Below are 17,004 nucleotides of genomic sequence, written 5' to 3' on the forward strand. Positions count from 1 at the left end.
AACTCCTGACCTTGTGATCCACCCAACTCAGCCTCCCAAAGTGCTAGGATAGCAGGCATGAGCCACAGCACCCGGCCAAAAGTTTCTAATTAGTCTGATTACTTATTTGTAGTCATGTGATGATATACCTATGACTCCAATCAAATTAATTTGGGGTGGATATCTTATCAATGCCCCAAAATAGAGACAAAGAGCTTTTAAAAATAATTTTAATTACAAAAAACTCAAAGCACATATCAGTGGGTTGAGAATATTTCAACTGAAAGCAAGGCTCACGGAGTCACATTTTGAGAAAGCAGCCACTATCGGTGCCACATGTTGTGACTGCTTCTGATACTGTCAGGCCATGTTGGTGGCAAACCAGGCTTCGAATTCGGAAGTTCTCAAGGAGCTAAATCCAACGGGTGTTCCACCAACAAAGGGGATCTCTCATCCTCCGGTGGTGTTAAACTTCAAAACATGTGTGTAAAAAGCTGACAAAGAGTACCATTTTTTTCCATTTTTAAAAATAACCAGCAAGGCAATTTACCCACCAAAGACTATTCTGTGCATGTTGTTCCTTCTACTTTTACTGCATATGCCCATATGCACGTTAACCATTTATTTTAAGTTGACACAGCTAGCAGCTAGTGATCATCCTAAAAAGCACATAAGTGACCTGTTAGCTATTCTCGACAGATATATCACTCTCCGGTTTTCTGGTCCTGTTTTGGTAAAAGAAGAATTCATGAAATGAGAGGTTGAAAATAAGTCCTTCTTGCTTTGCTGTGAGATCTTAAGAGAAGCCACTGACCAAGGCAGGCAGACAGATGACAGCTGCCTTATATTCCAACAATCCTGATCTGCTTCCAAAGATTCAGAAAACTCCAAGCATGAGCCATGTTTTACTTAGCATCTCGTATCATCACAAGTATGTTTTCAATCACTCTCCAGTTCTCAAAGGGTAATTGCTTTTTTATATCGCCTGAATACATCATGTATGTGTCTTTTCTCAGGCTTTTGTGGATTTTATTTTTTGCAACAATGCTCATAAGCTTGTTATCGGGGAGTTGAAATCTTAAACATTGCCACATGTCTAAATATGACAGATTGAATTAGAGGAAATGTAAAGAGTTGCATGACTCAGTGTTAACAATAAAGAACTTTTAAATAGCATTGTAAAGAAACATACTGTAGGAATTGTCATAAAGCACTAGGGTGCAAATATTTCAACATCGTTACTTCAGATAATTGCCCTTTTTGAAAATTTCAAAGGAAGTTTAATTTAACTGAACTCAAGTTACCCAACCTTCTTTTATTTCTCAGAGCATGTGTTCTGCAGACATGAGTGACAAATCTAAATCCTGGGAGCTAAGCCAACATTACATTTGCAATTCGTAAAATTTAAACCATCTCTGTGAAGATACTTTTAAGTCAATGTCCAGAACATGTTAGGATTTAATTTCTATATAACTTTAGACTTGTGGATTAATGATTATTTTTACGATAGCCTTTGCTATTTGTGCAACATAGCCACATTGTTTTGCAGCTTAGGAAAAATGATCTTAAAAGTAGATTTTTTTTTTTTTTGACAGGGTCTCACTCTGTTTCCCAGGCTGAAGTGCGGCGATGTGATCCTGGCTCACTGCAGCCTTGACCTCCAGCTTTCTAGCAATTCTCCTACCTCAACCTCCGGAGTAGCTGGGACTACAGGTGTGTGCCACCATGCCCAGCTAATTTTTGTTTTTGTTCTGTTTTGTTGTAGAGACAAAGTTTTGCCATGTTGCCGGGGCTGATCGTGAACTCCTGGGCTCAAGTCATTGGCCCCCCCTCAGCCACTCAAAGGGCTGGAATTACAGGCGTGAGACACTGTGCCTGGCCTAAAAGTTGATTTGTTTTTATGATAAAATATTGTGCTCTAGAGTAAATTTGGGAGGTGGAAGTTGTTTAGTCAGGACTTTGAGTCTTGCCAGGTGTAACTCTGTTTCACATTCTGAAGATAACAGGAATGGCTGTTACAAATGTGTGATCAGTGATGCTTCTAGAATCTTCAGCTGTTAAAGGCAGCCTGGTAGAGAAATAAGTGCTGGAAGTTCTGGGCCAAAGTCAGCATAGAATAGAAAATATTTTAATATTTCTCTTTGCATTGAGATGGGTATTATACGTTGTTGACAATATTTAGGTATATGCATCAAAATACAATGATCTTATAATAGAGATTAGGGTTTGTTATTTTCATACACATTCTATAATTTGATCCATGTAGAACAAATAATATTAATTTTATTTGTTCAATGACAAAATTAAATAAAGCCCAGAGAACACTGCTAGAAAATGATGCCACCTACAGCAAGCAACAGGTCAAAGAAGTCACACATTCCTGCTCTTCAAAATAATGCCTGTGGGTCACTTGTCAATTATCAGTAGTTTGAGGGAGAAAGTAAAGGGATCCAAACATCCTTTTTATAAGGGGAGCAGTCTCCTCTGTTTTCCTCCCCAAGACACGATCTTTCTAGAAATGCAATCCTACAGAGTAAACATTTGAGAGAAATTATCTTTCATATCATTCCACATGAAATATAAGAAACTACCCTGCTTTTCTGAAGTCATAAATACTACTGATCTCATATTATACAAACAGAAATATCTCCTATCAAATGGTCTTATCAAAATTTACTGACTGTAAAGCACATCAGTCCTTTTTGTTCCCCATGACCCTTGGTGGGGGCTAAGGAAGACTTGTGAGCCTGGCTCTTCATCTCTTCTTCCAGGGACTTCCCTGTGTCTGCTGAATAGGCACAAGTCCTGGGAAAGTGATGCACATCACAGAAAGGACAGAGGTCTTTCCAAAGCCCAAGGAACAGCTGCCAATAAGAGCAGCAACTTAGGGGAGATCCCAGGGCAAACAGATGCATGGTGACTCAAGGGCTGACTGAGACCCAAGAGGTTTCTCCCCAACTGAACATGTTCTCAGGAATTCAAGAGGTCAAATAATCGTGCCTTAATTTGACACAACATCATGTCTTTAATGAGAAGTAGAGAGTTAAACAAAAACTCCCCCAGACCATCTGGCCTTCTACCTCTAACTCAGGAGAAGGTCCCATTTAACCTTTCTAAAGGCACAATTGTTATTCACGAAACATCGTTTTCATCTAAATTCTTGATAGTGACTAAAGCAAAGATGAGTAATGCATGCAAATCCATTTCTGTAAAGTGCTATACAAAGTTTATTATTTTTCTTGATTTAACTCCTTTAAAAATAAAACAGAAAACATAACCAATGCTCTCCTAAGTACACAAGCACATGAGGTCACGCTTCCACTCCGTATTGTGATTAGACGTGGGGAAGGGGGAGATGAGGACACAAATGAGAAGAGGAAAGAGTCAACAATAAGCAAATAATAAGACAGTAAAAATTTTTATATGCATGCAAAATGAGGTAACATCTTGCCTTTCCTTTAGGCTTCAAATTTTATTAAGTCTTCAAATGATTTGTTAGTCTAACTCTTATATTTTAAGATATTCTTCTTATATAATGAGAAAAGTCTGGCAGAGTGAATATTGTTCTCTGAGATGTAAGAGCTTACAGAAGAGCTGTATACCTCTCAGGGTCAACTTCATGGTCTCACGACTCATAGCCATACAGGACCCCATGCTTGGGAGGGCCCACACTTGCTTTGATGTTCTGTTGTCTCAGTCTTTCCATTCTTAATAATTCATGAACCAGGTGCCCTGCATTTTCACTTGGACTGGGCACCACAGATTGTGCAGCTGGTCCTGGACATCAAGCCAAGCCCTAGGCTACAGCCTCGATAGCCTCATTTAACAAAAACTGTGTGAATGTGTGTGTGTGTGTGTGCTCTGCAATCTTCGAAAACAGGGTTAGAATCATTTCTAAAAAGGATGTTTATATTTAGAAATTATAACTTTCTCAATGTACCTGCTTCTTCTTGGAAATATTACATATCATTCTTAATCAAAATATTTTCTCTTCATCTAATTTTTATTGGGTAAAGAGAAAATACATGAGAAAAATGTGTAAATGAAAAACCAACTATTTTCAGCTCTTAGGGTACCTGGAGGAGGAATATCCTTATATTCCCTCAGGAATACTCACAGGTCCTGTCCTGAAGTAAGAAGAGCGTCAGTAATTTAAAGATTTCCTTACATTTATCACCTAAATCATGTAACGTTTTACCTCAACATCTGTCCACAAACCAGTTTTCTTGCTCCCAATTCCCATGTTTATTTCTTGGTCTTTCATGTTTTAATTTCTCACTATGAGAATTGTTCATCATGGAAATGTTTGCATTCCCTTACTCACTTGGTCTTTGCTGGTAGTCTGGACTTAAGCAGCTGTGTACTCATCTTCTCAGAGATTAATTTTAATATTCCAAGCATTTTTTAGTTTCCAATCAAGTGGGATGAGTTGAATTGTGTCCTGCCCTTCAAAAATTAGGTATGTTGGGCTAGACATGTGCTGGAGTCTCGGCTACTCAGGAGGCTGAGCCCAGAAGTTCAAGGCTGCAGTGTGCTGTGATGGGGTCTGTGAATAGCCACTGTGCTCCAGCCTGGGCAACTAGCAGGACCCCGTCTCTGGAAAAAATGAAAAAATAGATATGTTGGAATCCTAAACCTCAGTACCTCAGAGTGTAGCCTTATTTGCAGATATGGTCTTTACAGAGGTAACCAATTTAAAATGAGGTCTTTAGAACGGACTGTAATCCAGCATGACTGCTGTATTTATAAAAAGGGGACGTTTGAACACAGAGACAGACATACAGAGGGACAATGAAGAAACACAGACAAAGAGAAGATGGCTGTCTATAAGTCAAAGAGAGAGTTCTGGACCAGATTCTTCCCTCAGAACCCTCGACCAGATTCTTCCCTCAGAACCCTCGAAAGTAACCAATCCCACCAGCAACTTGATTTTGGACTTCGCATCTCCAGAACTGTGAGACAATTAATTGCTATTGTTTAAGTCACCCCATTTGTGATACTTTGTTACAACAGACCCAGCAAACTAATGTATCAAACATATTAAAAATCTTTACGGCATACTTTTGTGGTATCCTAAGGTGATGGTTTTTAATTATGACATCTCAACACACTGGTGTATGAGAGCAGTGTGGGAGGTTTATTATACATCATTGTTCTAACTATTAATAGTTACAGTAAGAACATATCTTTTAAGATTTTTTTGTCTTATGTATAGGAATTGGTTAAGATTATCTCTGTAATAAAATGCATGACTTTCATTCATTTAAATTTTGATATGTTTCCTTGAAATTCATAAAATAGAAAGATAGCTAACATGCTTGGGACAAACCACCCTGGTTAGGCTTAGTAAAATGTTTAGCACATGTGATTGCCATCTGTACTGTGGGGCTGGGAAAAATATTTGCAAATACTCTCCATAAGACCAACTATTAAACTTTAACCACTCTCACAATAGACCCATTTTGAAAGAAGCTGCCTCACCTGTAATTCTATTTTCTACATGATTTGTATGTTAGTCAGGACATTATTTCTCTCTTCCATACTATCATTATGGAATTTGCACCAACACACCTATATCTACTTGATTTTTACTAGGATGCAATAGTCAAAAAAGGAGACACTTATCCTAACCATTACTACATAACGATATTAGATTTATTTTTACTAAATTAACAAACTCATTCAGAATCATAAAGCTGGTGGTCAGACAACACCATTTATTTTTATATTTCCAAATTCTATAGATATCATTTTCATAAAAATAATAAATGAACATACAATTTTATATTTTCTCCAGGTTAATGTTGAATCACCAATAATTACTGAAATTAATCATAGCTAAATATTTAGGAACTTATCTGATCTTCAAAGGTACTTACTAGTGACATTTATGTAAATGTTAGAAAACTAAGCAAAAGTATTTCAACGAGGCTTTCTCCAAACAACAGTGTCTAATATAGCTTAATTACTCTTGTCCAGTGCTGTAGGTGTTCCTTAGAGTTATTTTAAACAATCATTTTGCAACATCTTTTGACTTAAGATTCACATTCACAGTAACATGCAATGTTCTGAATACTCAGCACATTTTTGTCTTTTCATCATTTTTGCAGAATACTGAATAAAAAATTGTTTCATAAAAATCTTTCACTTCAGGCATAAAACTAAAAATTATTTTAATTTTTAAACTAAAAAATATTATTTGAGGTAAAAATTGAATTTTACTTCAATGTCCTTTTCAGTAACATTCATATTATATAAAAGAAAATTGCAACTTTCCACATTGATCCTATAAAGGCACATAATTTAATTATTTTGAAATTATTTCATAAAAGGTAAATTTCAGACAAACTTTTAATGACCAAGTATGTTGGTTCAGTGACAGTTTATATTAAAATGTAAGTTAGATGTTAACATGTTTTAGCAATCAAAATTATGCTAAACTCCTTTTGTAACTTAATATAAACTCTGACGTTTTTTAATTTTGGAGGCTTATATTGATGTCTTATATTTTCTAAAATACTACGTGTGAGAGAATGCAAAAATTTCTTTACCCTTATCCCACTTTGATGCAGCTACTCTTTATTGCCAATAAATGAAAACCAGATTGGATATAATACTGTATTTTGCCTTAAAAAAGTGGTTATTTTTTGGAAGCTGTAAAACCATCTTATTATTATGGAAAAGATTTTTTACTAAAGGAATACAACCTATAGATAAGGCAAAGATCACTGAGGCAAATGTGTAGAATTGTTATTGCTTATATGTTTGTCCTTAACATTCATATTCCAAGGTCAATGTTCCTTGTGCTTCCTGTCTGTCAGCAACAGTCAGTTATAAGTTTCAGTTAAACAATTGGTGACTATAAAGCAAGATCATTTAAACCTATGTGATTGGAGATGGAAAAAAAAGGTGTTCAGCTGAGTCGTGGTTACAATCACCAGAACTCTCCTGCCATCTTACCCTATTTAGTAGCTTCCAGAAGGGTCTCATGTTGTTCTGTGTTAAAGAAAATACATATTAAAATAACCTTAGTTACTTTAAGATTGGATTAAGAGAGCTATCTGGATGTACATGTATATGTGCCCCCCTCCTCCTCAGATGTCTTGAAATGAGAATCGTTATCTATATTTTTAAAAGGAAACGAACTGTTGAAAAGGGAATCTTCCTAGCAAACTGGAAGCCTTAAGAAGTTCCTGAAGTATAGAAGTTAAATAGAATTGGAATGACAGAGACACAGGACTAGAGGGCATCATTGCCCAAAACGCACACAGGAGACGACTGGCAAGCTGCTTTGGGGAGTGATCAGAATTGAAAATCAACCAGTATAAAGAGCAAGAGGGTTTTTCAGGGGCACTAGAAAAGGGTTAGCATCTGTGTGAGTCCTCGCAGAAGCAGTAGAATTTTTTCCTGTATTGAAATGGTGACCATGAGCACAGAAAATAGAGCAGTGCTATAGATAGCCGGTGATCCCAGGAAGAAATGACGCTGCCACGGCCTGAAGATGAGTCCTCAGAATATCCCAACAAGATCAGCAAGGCCATCCACAATCACCAGAGGCAAGGTCTGCAATCAGCTGGCACTCACGGATGGACGAACAGAGTTTCTTAGATACCAACATGAAATAGGTGGCAGGATTATATCATTCTTAAAGCAGGAGATAATGGATAGTATCCAGAACTGATAAACCAAAACCAGAGCCAAAAGCATATTATTGAAACCTGTGGTAACGAGCACTAGGATAACTGAGTACCCAATGAGAGCAGGTGAGTCAGGAGATGGTTGCTTTTTATTCTATTAAGTTTGATCTTTGTTTTTGTTTTTCTCCTTGTTTTACAACATATGTTATAGAAAACTAGTAAATTATTAGTAAGATAATTCTTTGATCATGATGCTTACATGAAAAAATTCAATAAAAGTATTTTCATTACAATAGCTGTACAATTTCAGAATAACTTAAAGAGGATTTTACAAGAAGTAGATAGACATATAACAAGAACCACAGTACTTAGCATGAAAGTAGATTTGAATACATTAGGAAAAAACACATTACTACACGGGAATAAGCAATCACACAAATGTTAGTTTTTCCAAGATTAATCTTAAAAATTCACAAAAATTCCATGAAGATTTAAAATACTGAAACTGAGAAGGTTGTTCTTGAGTTTATCTGATAGATAGGTACAAGACTAGCTGACTGTTTTTCCCCCAAAGGAACACAGAAGAGAACTTTCCCTACAGAGGACAAAATATAGATAAAATTGTAGAAATTATGAGAGTGATAATGACACACAAATAGATAATAAGATCAATGTAATGGAGTCCAATGACAGGCCCAAGTATGATTATGACTTATATGAGTAAAGAAGCATTCCTCCCCAGTAGAGGAAAGAACCATTCTGTAAATCATGTTAGGGCAATGAGCAATCTATTGTTTAAAAAAAAAAAAAATCACTTCATGCCATATATAAATGTTTTATATTACATAGGAAACAGAAACTACTTTTACAAACAAAACTATAAAAGTATTAGAAGAAAAAACGAGAATTTTTCTTCTTTTTTTATTTTTATTTTATTATTATTATTAATATTATTATTATTATTATACTTTAAGTTCTAGGGTACATGTGCATAATGTGCAGGTTTGTTACATATGTATACTTGTGCCATGTTGCTGTGCTGCACCCATCAACTCGTCAGCACCCATTAACTATTCATTTACATCAGGTATAACTCCCAATGCAATCCCTCCCCCCTGCCCCCTCCCCCCTCCCCATGATAGACCCCGGTGTGTGATGGTCCCCTTCCCGAGTCCAAGTGATCTCATTGTTCAGTTCCCACCTATGAGTGAGAACATGCGGTGTTTGGTTTTCTGTTCTTGCGATAGTTTGCTAAGAATGATGGTTTCCAGCTGCATCCATGTCCCTACAAAGGACACAAACTCATCCTTTTTTATGGCTGCATAGTATTCCATGGTGTATATGTGCCACATTTTCTTCATCCAGTCTGCCACTGATGGACATTTGGGTTGATTCCAAGTCTTTGCTATTGTGAATAGTGCCACAATAAACATACGTGTACATGTGTCTTTATAGCAGCATGATTTATAATCCTTTGGGTATATACCCAGTAATGGGATGGCTGGGTCATATGGTACATCTAGTTCTAGATCCTTGAGGAATTGCCATACTGTTTTCCATAATGGTTGAACTAGTTTACAATCCCACCAACAGTGTAAAAGTGTTCCTATTTCTCCACATCCTCTCCAGCACCTGTTGTTTCCTGACTTTTTAATGACCGCCATTCTAACTGGTGTGAGATGGTATCTCATTGTGGTTTTGATTTGCATTTCTCTGATGGCCAGTGATGATGAGCATTTTTTCATGTGTCTGTTGGCTGTATGAATGTCTTCTTTTGAGAAATGTCTGTTCATATCCTTTGCCCACTTTTTGATGGGGCTGTTTGTTTTTTTCTTGTAAATTTGTTTGAGTTCTTTGTAGGTTCTGGATATTAGCCCTTTGTCAGATGAGTAGATTGCAAAAATTTTCTCCCATTCTGTAGGTTGCTTGTTCACTCTGATGGTAGTTTCTTTTGCTGTGCAGAAGCTCTTTAGTTTAATGAGATCCCATTTGTCAATTTTGGCTTTTGCTGCCATTGCTTTTGGTGTTTTAGACATGAAGTCTTTGCCCATGCCTATGTCCTGAATGGTACTACCTAGGTTTTCCTCTAGGGTTTTTATGGTATTAGGTCTAACATTTAAGTCTCTAATCCATCTTGAATTAATTTTCGTATAAGGAGTAAGGAAAGGATCCAGTTTCAGCTTTCTACTTATGGCTAGCCAATTTTCCCAGCACCATTTATTAAATAGGGAATCCTTTCCCCATTTCTTGTTTCTCTCAGGTTTGTCAAAGATCAGATGGCTGTAGATGTGTGGTATTATTTCTGAGGACTCTGTTCTGTTCCATTGGTCTATATCTCTGTTTTGGTACCAGTACCATGCTATTTTGGTTACTGTAGCCTTGTAGTATAGTTTGAAGTCAGGTAGCATGATGCCTCCAGCTTTGTTCTTTTGACTTAGGATTGTCTTGGAGATGCGGGCTCTTTTTTGGTTCCATATGAACTTTAAAGCAGTTTTTTCCAATTCTATGAAGAAACTCATTGGTAGCTTGATGGGGATGGTATTGAATCTATAAATAACCTTGGGCAGTATGGCCATTTTCACAATATTGATTCTTCCTATCCATGAGCATGGTATGTTCTTCCATTTGTTTGTGTCCTCTTTTATTTCACTGAGCAGTGGTTTGTAGTTCTCCTTGAAGAGGTCCTTTACATCCCTTGTAAGTTGGATTCCTAGGTATTTGATTCTCTTTGAAGCAATTGTGAATGGAAGTTCATTCCTAATTTGGCTCTCTGTTTGTCTGTTACTGGTGTATAAGAATGCTTGTGATTTTTGCACATTAATTTTGTATCCTGAGACTTTGCTGAAGTTGCTTATCAGCTTAAGGAGATTTTGGGCTGAGACAATGGGATTTTCTAAGTATACAATCATGTCATCTGCAAAGAGGAACAATTTGACTTCTTCTTTTCCTAACTGAATACCCTTGATTTCTTTCTCTTGCCTGATTGCCCTAGCCAGAACTTCCAACACTATGTTGAATAGGAGTAGTGAGAGAGGGCATCCCTGTCTTGTGCCAGTTTTCAAAGGGAATTTTTCCAGTTTTTGCCCATTCAGTATGATATTGGCTGTGGGTTTGTCATAAATAGCTCTTATTATTTTGAGATACGTTCCATCAATACCGAATTTATTGAGCGTTTTTAGCATGAAGGGCTGTTGAATTTTGTCAAAAGCCTTTTCTGCATCAATTGAGATAATCCTGTGGTTCTTGTCTTTGCTTCTGTTTATATGCTGGATTATGTTTATTGATTTGCGAATGTTGAACCAGCCTTGCATCCCAGGGATGAAGCCCACTTGATCATGGTGGATAAGCTTTTTGATGTGCTGCTGAATCCGGATTGCCAGTATTTTATTGAGGATTTTTGCATCGATGTTCATCAGGGATATTGGTCTAAAATTCTCTTTTTTGGTTGTGTCTCTGCCAGGCTTTGGTATCAGGATGATGTTGGCCTCATAAAATGAGTTAGGGAGGATTCCCTCTTTTTCTATTGATTGGAATAGTTTCAGAAGGAATGGTACCAGCTCCTCCTTGTACCTCTGGTAGAATTCAGCTGTGAATCCATCTGGTCCTGGACTTTTTTTGGTTGGTAGGCTATTAATTATTGCCTCAATTTCAGAGCCTGCTGTTGGTCTATTCAGGGATTCAACTTCTTCTCGGTTTAGTCTTGGAAGAGTGTAAGTGTCCAGGAAATTATCTATTTCTTCTAGATTTTCTAGTTTATTTGCGTAGAGGTGTTTATAGTATTCTCTGATGGTAGTTTGTATTTCTGTGGGGTCGGTGGTGATATCCCCTTTATCATTTTTAATTGCGTCTATTTGATTCTTCTCTCTTTTCTTCTTTATTAGTCTTGCTAGCGGTCTATCAATTTTGTTGATCTTTTCAAAAAACCAACTCCTGGATTCATTGATTTTTTGGAGGGTTTTTTCATCTCTATCTCCTTCAGTTCTGCTCTGATCTTAGTTATTTATTGCCTTCTGCTAGCTTTTGAATGTGTTTGCTCTTGCTTCTCTAGTTCTTTTAATTGCGATGTTAGAGTGTCAATTTTAGATCTTTCCAGCTTTCTCTTGGGGGCATTTAGTGCTATAAATTTCCCACTGCACACTGCTTTAAATGTGTCCCAGAGATTCTGGTATGTTGTATCTTTGTTCTCATTGGTTTCAAAGAACATCTTTATTTCTGCCTTCATTTTGTTATGTACCCAGTAGTCATTCAGGAGCAGGTTGTTCAGTTTCCATGTAGTTGAGCGGTTTTGATTGAGTTTCTAAGTCCTGAGTTCTAGTTTGATTGCACTGTGGTCTGAGAGACAGTTTGTTATAATTTCTGTTCTCGTACATTTGCTGAGGAGTGCTTTACTTCCAACTATGTGGTCAATTTTGGAATAAGTGCGATGTGGTGCTGAGAAGAATGTATATTCTGTTGATTTGGGGTGGAGAGTTCTATAGATGTCTATTAGGTCTGCTTGCTGCAGAGATGAGTTCAATTCCTGGATATCCTTGTTAACTTTCTGTCTCATTGATCTGTCTAATGTTGACAGTGGAGTGTTGAAGTCTCCCATTATAATTGTATGGGAGTCTAAGTCTCTTTGTAAGTCTCTTAGGACTTGCTTTATGAATCTGGGTGCTCCTGTATTGGGTGCTTATATATTTAGGATAGTTAGCTCTTCCTGTTGAATTGATCCTTTTACCATTATATAATGGCCTTCTTTGTCTCTTTTGATCTTTGATGGTTTAAAGTCTGTTTTATCAGAGACTAGTATTGCAACCTCTGCTTTTTTTTTGTTCTCCATTTGCTTGGTAAATCTTCCTCCATCCCTTTATTTTGAGCCTATGTATGTCTCTGCGTGTGAGATGGGTCTCCTGAATACAGCAAACTGATGGGTCTTGACTCTTTATCCAGTTTGCCAGTCTGTGTCTTTTAATTGGAGCATTTAGTCCTTTTACATTTAAGGTTAATATTGTTATGTGTGAACTTGATCCTGCCATTATGATATTAACTGGTTATTTTGCTCGTTAGTTGATGCAGTTTCTTCCTAGCCTCAATGGTCTTTACATTTTGGCATGTTTTTGCAATGGCTGGTACCAGTTGTTCCTTTCCATGTTTAGTGCTTCCTTCAGGGTCTCTTGTAAGGCAGGCCTAGTGGTGACAAAATCTCTAAGCATTTGCTTATCTGTAAAGGATTTTATTTCTCCTTCACCTATGAAACTTAGTTTGGCTGGATATGAAATTCTGGGTTGAAAATTCTTTTCTTTAAGAATGTTGAATATTGGCCCCCACTCTCTTCTGGCTTGTAGAGTTTCTGCCGAGAGATCTGCTGCTAGTCTGATGGGCTTCCCTTTGTGAGTAACCTGACCTTTCTCTCTGGCTGCCCTTAAGATTTTTTCCTTCATTTCAACTTTGGTGAATCTGGCAATTATGTGTCTTGGAGTTGCTCTTCTCGAAGAGTATCTTTGTGGCGTTCTCTGTATTTCCTGGATTTGAATGTTGGCCTGCCCTACTAGGTTGGGGAAGTTCTCCTGGATGATATCCTGAAGAGTGTTTTCCAACTTGGTTCCATTTTCCCCCTCACTTTCAGGCACCCCAATCAGACGTAGATTTGGTCTTTTTACATAATCCCATACTCCTTGCAGGCTTTGTTTATTTCTTTTTCTTCTTTTTTCTTTTGGTTTCTCTTCTCGCTTCATTTCATTCATTTGATCCTCAATCGCTGATACTCTTTCTTCCAGTTGATCGAGTCGGTTACTGAAGCTTGTGCATTTGTCACGTATTTCTCGTGTCATGGTTTTCATCTCTTTCATTTCATTTATGACCTTCTCTGCATTAATTACTCTAGCCATCAATTCTTCCACTTTTTTTTCAAGATTTTTAGTTTCTTTGTGCTGGGTATGTAATTCCTCCTTTAGCTCTGAGAATTTTGATGGACTGAAGCCTTCTTCTCTCATCTCGTCAAAGTCATTCTCCGTCAAGCTTTGATCCATTGCTGGCGATGAGCTGCGCTCCTTTGCCGGGGAAGATGCACTCTTATTTTTTGAATTTCCAGCTTTTCTGCCCTGCTTTTCCCCATCTTTGTGGTTTTATCTGCCACTGGTCTTCGATGATGATGGTGACGTACTGATGGGGTTCTGGTGTAGGTGTCCTTCCTGTTTGATAGTTTTCCTTCTAACAGTCAGGACCCTCAGCTGTAGGTCTGTTGGAGATTGCCAGAGGTCCACTCCAGACCCTGTTTGCCTGGGTGTCAGCAGCAGAGGCTGCAGAAGATAGAATATTGCTGAACAGCGATTGTACCTGTCTGATTCTTGCTTTGGAGGCTTCCTCTCAGGGGTGTACTCCACCCTGTGAGGTGTGGGGTGTCAGACTGCCCCTAGTGGAGGATGTCTCCCAGTTAGGCTACTCAGGGGTCAGGGACCCACTTGAGCAGGCAGTCTGTCCCTTCTCAGATCTCAACCTCCATGTTGGGAGATCCACTGCACTCTTCAAAGCTGTCAGACAGAGTCGTTTGCGTCTGCAGAGGTTTCTTCTGCTTTTGTTGTTTACTGTGCCCTGTCCCCAGAGGTGGAGTCTACAGAGACAGGCAGGTTTCCTTGAGCTGCTGTGAGCTCCACCCAGTTCGAGCTTCCCAGCAGCTTTGTTTACCTACTTAAGCCTCAGCAATGGCGGGTGCCCCTCCCCCAGCCTCGCTGATGCCTTGCTGCGATATCGCAGACTGCTGTGCTCGCAATGAGGGAGGCTCCGTGGGCGTGGGACCCTCCCGGCCAGGTGTGAGATATAATCTCCTAGTGTGCCTGTTTGCTTAAAGCGCAGTATTGGGGTGGGAGTTACCCGATTTTCCAGGTGTTGTGTGTCTCAGTTCCCCTGGCTAGGAAAAGGGATTCCCTTTCCCCTCGCACTTCCCACGTGAGGCGATGCCTCGCCCTGCTTCAGCTCTCGCAGGTCGGGCTGCAGCAGCTGACCAGCACCGATTGTCTGGCACTCCCTAGTGAGATGAACCCAGTACCTCAGTTGAAAATGCAGAAATCACCGGTCTTCTGTGTCGCTGGTGCTGGGAGTTGGAGACTGGAGCTGTTCCTATTCGGCCATCTTGCTCCGCCCTCCACTCGAGAATTTTTCTTTATTATTGGTTTTTGGGGGTTAGGGACATAAATCTCAAGTATCAAAAAGAAAAACATGAAGCAGTGAACATATGCTTATGTTAAGGAAAGGGAGTAAGTTTAGGGTGGGAGATTACATATGCATATTCCAAAGATACATGTTTTTGTATTATTTGAATCTTTTACAAGCATAATAAATTTATTTATTAACTATGTTTAATTTATTAAATATAGAACCAAAAACAACTCACAACTAGGAACACCTCACAATTGTCTGTCTGAATCTCTGGACCACGCTTGAGAATCCTGATTGTTAATCACTGCATTAAGCCAACTAAATTTCCTGCAGCAATGGGATGAGCCCTGTTCCCTGGGTAAGGCCTGTGTGGATGAAGAAGTGGTCAGAGACTGCATAGGCTATAGTTTAATCTCGAATCACTTTATTACATATAAAATGCAGAAAAGTCATCAGAAATTTGCTTGCCCTAAGTAGCAAGATAGTTTTGCAAGGAAATTTCCTGTTTACTGGCATTACAGTCACGTGGAATTTGAAAGCTGGTAAATTTATCTTTGGCTCTTTTCAGCTTCTTCTATTTCTTTTTTTTGTTCATTCTTTCTCTCTCTCTCTCTCTCTTTTTTTTTTTTTTTTGGAAACTTTCTTCATCCATAATATTCTTCCTTTACAATTTCTGAACCCTATAATATTGTGACTCCTCACAACCCACAGATGACTTCAACCCAGTTCTGCTTTACCTGAAGATTTCAACTTTCCCAGTCAACATTCCCTTTTTACTAGTTCTGTCTGTTCTATTATATTAAAATCTTATCTAATTGAAATACCAATAAGATGTGAAAACCGACACATAACCAGTGACATTTGCATTAAAAAAGGAGTGTGTTACCCCCCAGTACAATCTCTAATTAATGGGTTGTCTGGCCAAATCTTGTCAAACAATATGTTTCTTATTTTTCCCCCTTTTTGTCATAACAACAACAGAAAAAAATTGTCAGCACTATTGCAATGGGCTTCTGAAAGGCCCACAACCTAGCATGCTAACTATACAGGAAGCATTTGACTGAGAGCTTCAATATTGCTATGATGACTCCAGCAGGGAAAAATGAAATTAAGTTGAGTTCCATCCATTGTTTTCTTGTCCTCTATGACCTCCCAGATGTTTGAAAACTGATCATCACTGACAGTTTCAACGTTTGGTCTAGCAATTCTTTAGAAATCCAAGGTATGCTGACAAAATCTAGTTTGCTGAATTGGCTTTCCTCTCATCTGAAATGCCTTAACATGATCCTTTATATTGCGAAAAAGTGCTGTAGTTTGTTGAAACTCCAAATAAAACTGTGCCTTTTTTTGATATTCCTGTTCCATTCTAGGTTCCTGGTGGGAAGAGTCACATCTCATCTCCAGTAGCTTTCCTTTTGTAGGATGCTGCATCATTCTCAAATGGGTACGTTTTCCTCGTTTGACTAGATACTAACTGTGTCCATCTTACTAACCAATTGCTGAACATTAACTTTCCCCAGAACATGGAACCTCAGCACAGCTTTTTCTCCCTCCTGCCTTTAGTTCTGGGGAGGGCTAACAACAATACGTGTAAAATTCTTAGCTCACTGTGTGAAACATAATAGATGCTAAAAGATTAGTGACAGTTATTGATTCTTACTGTTCATTTGCATGGCATAATCACCACTGAAGCAGCCCTTATAATGACAGTAAACATATACAGCGTGTTTATAAATGACACGACACTGCTAAGCATATCCAAGGGGGTTAGCTTGTGAAATATATAGTACCTTAGGTTTCTCATTTCACATGTCAGAAAACTGAAGTTTTGAGAAGTTAAACAACTTATTCAAGTTCACACTGGAATTGCTGGGACGGAAGTCAAGCAGTCTGCCTCCAAGCATGGACTCTACAGCATGGAATAAAATGAAGACTCCTGTTATTAGCATGATGTCATTATGGTGAGGAAGACTTATAGAAAACATCAATAAAGGAGCTTAGTGGGGAACTAATTTCTCTATAAAGCATGACATTCTCTATTTGCCTTTTTCTATTTATTGTTATCAGCGCTTGCCATAAAGCTATATTTTATCTTCAATGTATCTCCTTTTCTGTTGTCTATGATTAGGAATTTTCTTAGTTTTTAAGAGTCAGAACTCAGTTTTGGGAGAGATTGGGAATTAAAGAAATGAGAAATTATTTACTAGGGTCACTTGCAATAGGTCACTCTTCCATAGTCTTCAAAATCACT

General features: G+C 38.2%; 1 long non-coding RNA gene across 1 annotated transcript; it reads left to right on the top strand.

Annotated features, from left to right (window-relative positions):
- The first annotated feature begins 7,283 nt into the window (after positions 1-7,283).
- LOC135971104 (uncharacterized) lies at positions 7,284-16,704 on the top strand. Its single transcript, XR_010587187.1, has 3 exons — positions 7,284-7,742; positions 16,124-16,197; positions 16,570-16,704. It is a non-coding gene; the product is annotated as an uncharacterized lncRNA (long non-coding RNA).
- The last annotated feature ends 300 nt before the right edge of the window (positions 16,705-17,004 follow it).

Source organism: Macaca fascicularis, chromosome 6 (genome assembly GCF_037993035.2).
Source record: "Macaca fascicularis isolate 582-1 chromosome 6, T2T-MFA8v1.1".
In the NCBI taxonomy this organism is placed as follows: Eukaryota; Metazoa; Chordata; class Mammalia; order Primates; family Cercopithecidae; genus Macaca; species Macaca fascicularis.